Source organism: Chroicocephalus ridibundus, chromosome 4 (genome assembly GCF_963924245.1).
Source record: "Chroicocephalus ridibundus chromosome 4, bChrRid1.1, whole genome shotgun sequence".
Lineage (NCBI taxonomy): Eukaryota > Metazoa > Chordata > Aves > Charadriiformes > Laridae > Chroicocephalus > Chroicocephalus ridibundus.
Genome location: NC_086287.1, coordinates 26,565,603 through 26,573,134, shown reverse-complemented (window position 1 = coordinate 26,573,134; position 7,532 = coordinate 26,565,603).

Below are 7,532 nucleotides of genomic sequence, written 5' to 3'. Positions count from 1 at the left end.
TTGATGCACTATTTACCCAGGTTTGGGTCAGGGTTATGCCAATTCCCCTTGCTCTGACCTCTCCTCCACATACAGCTCAGCAGCGAGCGTGACACCCAGGCGACACTACACACAGCATCATCAAACCAGCACTGAGAACCAGCTTATCAACAGTTGTCCTCTAGCCACCTGTTACAGAAACGCAGCAAGAGCTGGCCCGTGCCCGAGCTTCACGTGAAAGCCTGGAGTGCCAGGACTGAACTTGTAATAAGCAGGACTGAATCCCCTGCCCGTCGAGAGCTGGTTGAATGCAAGGGAGGAAAAGGGACTTGCGCAAACTAATATTTTGAAAGAGAGTGGGGAAATACCTCTACTCTTGTGCAAGCTTAGCAGAAATTCATTAGTGCCCAGGGTCATTGAGGCCCGCCTGGCAGCAGCCTCCAGATTTGTGTTAGAAGATCTCTAGTGCAATACCAATTCGGAGAGCACTGCTCCAACTCTTGGGCCACTGATCACGCGATGTCCTGCAACTGCCCAGTTTTTTTGAGAAAAAAAAGCCAAGCACCTCCTAGAAAAATGCCCACAGATCCGAATGCTGCTTAAAACACGAGGCCTTCATGTGCCTGGTGTGTGGAAGGTAGAGATCCCAAATGACACAAATGCATAATGGATTGTCCAGGAACAATGGCAGACCTGGATGAATGAGTACTGAAACAGAAAGTATGTAGTGTTGCAAGAAATAAAGATCTATTTTTAAATAACCAACTCATCCAAAGGGGCAGATATGTTTTGTTTGCTCCCCTGAGTAATAGTAAAGTGGTGGTGGAAAGAGTCTCATCTTTTATGGAAATAAGGCGGAAAAACTGAATTCTTATTGTAAATGTTACCAATATCAACCAACACCCTACAAGTAACTTCCAGAGCATAACAAGGTATTCAGTGAGTATTTACTATACAATATTCTGTCTGACTTACCAGTTTCCTCCAAAAACCTACCGTGGCAACTTCAAGACATCTTGTTATTTCTTACTTTAAACAGAGGACAGGCTAGCACAAAGCGCCTGCTTGTATGTATCCCAAGCAAAATTTGGATGAGCAAAACCTGGATTGTGTTTGCAAATGGCTCCTGGATTTATAAAAGACCTTGACAGAATGTTTGCTATTGATTTTCATACCTGGGATTTTCAAAATCCTACGACTACTCTAAACCTTATTTATATATAAGTGATTTTTTAAATAGATTTTGGACTAGGCAGTGTGGTCTAAGGTTTAAAGTAAAGGGCTGAGAAACAGGAAACTTGGCAGAATTGGGTTGGATGACAGCCTGGATAAATGCATGTGGTTTGTTTGCATGATTTTCAGTTAATAACAAAGGAGATCAGATGTCTCAGAAAATTCAGAAAAAGGAAACAAAGCTTTATCCTGCCAGTTAGAAAAAAAAAACAACAAAACCTTCATATGGAGGTAACTGAATTTCTAAATTGTAATGGAAAGTAGTTAAGTGTCTTGCCACTTAAAATTGCAACGCACAAAGCCCTAGATAATGTACTGCAGGGGACAATCCTGTGCCAGTTTGAAACAGGACATCTGGAAGGGTTGGACCTGTGACTGAAGAAGTGTTGGGACACCGTGGACAAAAACCAACCAGTGATCAGCTGAGTGTTCCTGTCCTCTCACTGATACCAATCAATGATCCAGAAAAAGCTGAACAAAATCCCTTTAATGTATTATGGAAACAGTCAAAAACGTTTTTTATCTGTTTTCCCAAAGCTGCTCTTCCGTATAGAGATAGAACCAAAAGGCATATGAGGTCTAATATGTCTTGTAATTGTTATCCCACCTAGGGCAAGTTCAGATATTATTTTGTGTGTGTGTCTGTGAGTGCACGCAAAGGTCTGATCTTTTGAAGAAAGCTTGGAGAGCTGTCCAAGAGGTTAATTAAAGGCAATGATTTCTTTTTAAAGAAAGCACTCCAAAGACTCATAAATAAGTCTGCGGAAGGAAGACATCCAATTATTTGAGGTGAAGAAAGGGATAATTTTGTAGATATTCTACTGTTCCAGTGCTGATTGCAGGACTGTCTCTCTTTGATCTTCTCTGATGCTCACTCCCCTCCTAAACTGCAGAACAACACAAGCTCCAAGGGGCTGCAGGCAAGAACAAGGCAAGTGAAGCTCTGACCTTGCGATGAGTACTGAAGATAGAGTGCATCTGTTTTCTGCTTTTTTCTTACCTTTTTTCTGAATATTACTCCTATGCTTACATTTTCCTAACAACTTCCCAATTAAAAAACAAAACAAAACAAAACCAAAGCAAAACACTGTGAAAGTTTGTCAGTTTGCATGATGAAGCGTGTGTAAGTGGGCCTTCAGTACATCTTCAGTTATACTTCTTATTTTCCTTGAGGCTGGATTACCAGATACTTATCTGGCTTTATTTGCAACCTTCGGAATGAGGACACCAAGAAGTTATTGCTCCTTGCTTGAGAAACTTTTGGTTTTAGTCAATAATCATAATTTTATATCACAGCAAGCCCTTTTTACCTGAGAACTATGAAGGTCAATCACACAGCTTCACTATATGGAAAATATTATTGGGTCTACCTGACATCTGCAGAAGCTATGCTAGCATTACAGCACTGAGAGAATAATTTGCCAAACAGCCTTTAAATTTGTGTCCCTCGTGGTTCAGGCTATACAGGCAGGGCTTGGTCTTAGAGGTGAGAGTGCTTGCTCTGGAGTCAAACTGGTAACAGGTGCTTAACTTCAATCTGATTCACCTAGCACCTAAATTCCAGGTATTTTCACATGGTGAATTCAAGCCTTTAAATTTAAAGTTGTTTAAAGGTTGTTTAAAAGTTCAGCTAAACTTTTTTTCAGGAAACCTTAACAATAAAAACAATAAAAGTTGTTTACATCACGCTGAAATTCAACAGCTTAATGCCAGCTTACAAATCAGACTTGTGAGTATTGTTGATTAAACACTAAAATATTGTTGCTTAAGTGTTATTGCTTAAACTTGAGACTTTCTTTTGAGATATCATTATCCTTATGAGAAGAATTTCAGATTAATTTATTCTGAAAATTTTATCTTCTACAGCTTACCTGTCTTAACTTTCTGTCATAATTATCTGAATTTTTTTCTTGATTAAAAAGTCAACATCCAGTGTCCTCCTTGAATATTACACTTTGAATGTGTAGAGTGTAAAAACACACTTCTCAAAGTATGCCCACTTTGGGTAACAACCTTGTTAGGCCATAGGGTTACTGTACACCACTGCAGACAGTGTTCATGGATTCCCACCTTGAATCCTTCTCAGTTCCTTGAAGGAGTCATGGGATTTTCCTTTTCTTTTGCTTGTTCCTTCATATTCTGGCAATGTTTCCATTTCTCTGACATTACTTTCTAAAGTCACGAGTAGTAATTTTCTAGTGCATAAGAAATATCAACAGATGAGTTGAGCAGCTCATGGCCTCATGTATGCGTGCAGGAATGGAGGCCGTGGGGTAGGGTGGTCTTGGGAGCTCACCTGTCCCTTTGTTCAACAGCTCTGGAAGCTTCTGGTGTTTGAGACCTGTATTCCCATCCAATCCATTGGATGAGGAGGGGGTTTTATGTAGACTAAGAAATATGTTTATTCTTCGATGTCTTTGGATCTTTGATGCCTTATTAATACTTAGTTTGGTATTGCCAATAGCAGCAGAGGAACAGCTAGGACGTGAAATCTTGACACTAGTGTGGAAGAAGAAAGAAAACGAAGCAAGTCATTCACATATTTCTGCAAGAAGTATTTACAGGTGGCATTCTGGACAGAAAAGACCATATCCACACTGTGGCCCAAATCTGTCTACTTCCTGCATGGGCCCCAACAGGCACAACTGCAGGCACAGCCGGATCATGCTCTTCAGAGTGTGCAGACCCTGTGTACACTGGATGTGTTGGCCTGTCCCCAGAAACCCATGCACAGGCTTTCGCACTGAACAGATTACCTGTACGGCAGCCATGCAGAATAAGGTGGATGGGAAAGGAAGTATATGTGTCTCCAAAGGCTCATGAAAGAAGGTGCTTTTTCAGAGCAGTGCAATTACATATAGCTATTTAGAGACGCAGGGAGACCACAGAATAAAGAAAAAAAAAAAGTTACTTTCAGCAAGGCTCTACAGAAATAGCTGGCTAGTCATAACGAGAGTTTGGTTGGCCAAGGGGCTGATTTTACCCATGGAAAGAAAAATCTTCTGAAAATAGAGACTTGTTGGATGGCATGTATTTTCCAGCAGTATTCCTTTAACATGCCCTGGCTTCTTTTGGAAAACTTGCTCTGAAGAAGTCATCCTCCATGTTCATCCAGGCCTTCATCTTTATGATTAGAAAACTCCTAGCCTGTGGGCAAGTACTATCACAGCTTGTATTATGTGGTTGTCTTCCTCAGAAAAATGCTCATCTGCAAGTTTTCAACAGCTTACTGAAGATTCCTACTTAAGAATCTTCTATGTGCAACATATCAGGTGAAAAATGTCAGTCATGCTTGGTATGGCCATGTCCTTTTGTTTAAGTGTGATCATGTCTTTTTTTTTTTCCATGGGAAAAAATATGCCTGTCTCTGTGTGGATGTATTTCTACTCTTTACCACATTCTGAAATAGCAATGTAAAATGTCTTGAAATTTTCCACCAAAAAAAAGCAATAACAAAAAACCCAACAGCTCTGGGATGAGTTCATGCCTGGAATGTTTCTTAAAAAAAATATCACAGAAGATTATATTTCAAAAGAGAGTGATGAATAATGGAAAGTATGAACTGTGAAGTTCTATTATATCAGTTGTATTTAGGTTAACCACATTTAATTTTTTTAAGCTCATAAATCCTTAAGAAATGTTAATCACATGATGGACTTATTTGTAAATTTGCATACTGCCCTGAAGGAGACACTGATTGTTGCATTCTGTGGTGACTCATGAGCATCTCTGGTTCAGGCTGCCAGGACCGAGAAAGCAAATTGAGTAGTATGATCTTGTATGAACTGTGATTAATTTTCCAGTAGAGTTATCCTCAGGACACTCCATAGCAATTTTTAACACACTAAGATAGGAAAACTAAAAAAAAAAAGCGTGATATAAAGCAGTCTTTTAAGTTTGAAACTTAGCATTGTTTTCTTTCATTCTGTTAAAACTGAAAATTATGCACTCTAAGCACACATACACACTCAAAAAGGAATATCCGACATTTTAGTTGTCCACTGTATTCAAAATAATTATTCCAACAAGTGCACACAAAAAGCTTTCAAACAGTATGTGGAAGTCCTTTTCATTAATAAAGATACTATTAGTTCTTAATTTTGCTTCCAAATTCAAGTATCACCAACTTTACACAACAGTTCTTGTTCGCTAAGTGTTACTCTAATCAGAAGTAAACCTGCATGCATGCTACATATTAATAACACGTATGTATTTTTAGATTGAATTCTTTATTGCATTTCAGTGAAAAAATAAGCCTACAGTAAACTCAAAGCTCTACCAAGTGATGCCATCTGTTTTTTTCTTCTATTGACAAGACAGATTTAAGATACATTTAATTAAAGTATTATCAATGATTAAATATATCACGAGTGACAACGTATGGTAGTAGACACAATTAAAAAATAGTTACTTGGGTTCCTATTTATCTGTCAAGTGAACTGATTTATCTGCTGTCCATAAAAGAACATCAGATGTAGTCTAATGGCTTTTTAATAGAAGGAAGCTTGACAAAATACTGGCAGATGGTACTTTGGGTAATGATCCAGACTGCAATGATCTCAGTAATGACTTGTTCTATCTATTTACCTGGCCTCAAACAAAGGCAGGGTAAAAGCTAAAATGATTCAACTAGCATAGGCTGCTCTGGCACTGTAAATGTTTAAATCTCTGAAGCAGCCCATTCGCTTCTGTAGCAGGAGAAAACATGAATTTGATTAAAACAGCATAAATGCAACAGGAAAATCTTCCTCCTCCGCAGCCAGTTTGGGAATGGAAACTTACCTAGTTCTCATGATCCCTTTTTTTTTTTCTTTCCTGTTGTTGCTGTGAAGTGGTCAGTTCAGGGGAAATTCTGTCCTTTAAAGGAAAAAGATCTGCTAGCAGCACTGGGCCACTCTAGCATGCCACTTCTCAAGGCATGATGATCTGCTTCCAGAACAGGGGGAATGCAAGTAAGGAAGGTGTTAGGAATCAAGAAGGACTGTTGTGTGCCCTGAAAATCCTCCTTTTGCCTTACATTGACATGGCTCGTGGTACAGGGCTTACAATGACTGTTTTTCTACTTCCCTCTACAGCTCATAGAAACAAATCCAAACAGTCGTCATAAACTGCAAGGAGGATCTCCTGACTTTGTCACAGTTACACAGTTTCTGAAACCTGAAAAAAATACTCGTGTCCTGTAAAATTCCATTTCAGATACTGAAAGTCCCATTGTTTGATGATCTAAGAAAATACAAATGGAAGCCTCATGGAGATTTTCATACATACCTAAACATAATGAGAAAACTCTTGCAATTAACATTCTATAGTAAGTACCATTGGAACAGAAAAGGTCCATTGAAGTTTGTCTCCCAACCTCACTTACCATGATACTTCCACTACTGAAAACAGTGCTCGGAAACTTGTTGATCTACTCTCTCAGAAATACCCATCCCAATAATAAACAGGATGACTTGAACTTCAAATCAGCTCAGAACCGGTGTCACACAGTATAAATTAAGAGGTCATTGCAATCTGCTCCAGAGGAACTACGTGTGATGCTGGACAGTTTGCCGCGGCATGGGACAACAGAGAAGCAATATTACACTGGGGTACACAGGTGTTGGTGACAGGCAAGAGACATATCCTGAGAGAATAGCTATGATATTTATATGCACTTTTAGTCAACACACCCAGCCTAGCTGTTGTCAAATTAGTCCACTGTAGAGATGTACTTCTGGGTTTCAAGTACTTTGGGATGCCCTAGAAGCACAAATGGCAAAGTTGTGCTATTTTCCATTAGGTGTGTTCAGTGTTTAGGTGAACTGCTGTGGACATTTTAGCACTGTGAAATCCTGAGCCCCTCGCAGAGCCATTCAGTCCATCTGTAAAGATCTGCAAGGATCACTTAGAGAGAACTTCTGCAGATAGTAAAAATCTGCTCCTTCCATAGCAGCATCAGCTACAAGACTTCCTTTTCTCACAAAGCAAGTGCTTTTCATTTACAAGCATAGTCCACCAATTTCTGGTTTGGAAGGATTGGTCTAATTTCCTGTGAGCATATGAGAAAACCTCAGAAAGATTTGTCTCATAAGACATCTGGCCAGGTCTAGCGTATGGCACTCCCAGTACTCAGACCTTCACCCTGTGTGAGGCTGGAGCATTGGCTTTATGAGTTTCTACAAACTGCTGACAGACATGGGGAGATATGAACTCTGGTAGCTAGGGCTGAGATTAAAATCTGTATTATTCACTCCCTTCCAGTCTGCAGGAAGCTAAATGCTTGTTCATTCTGTTATAATCTGCACAGAAAGCCAGTGTTTAGCTCTGCAGGCTGGCAC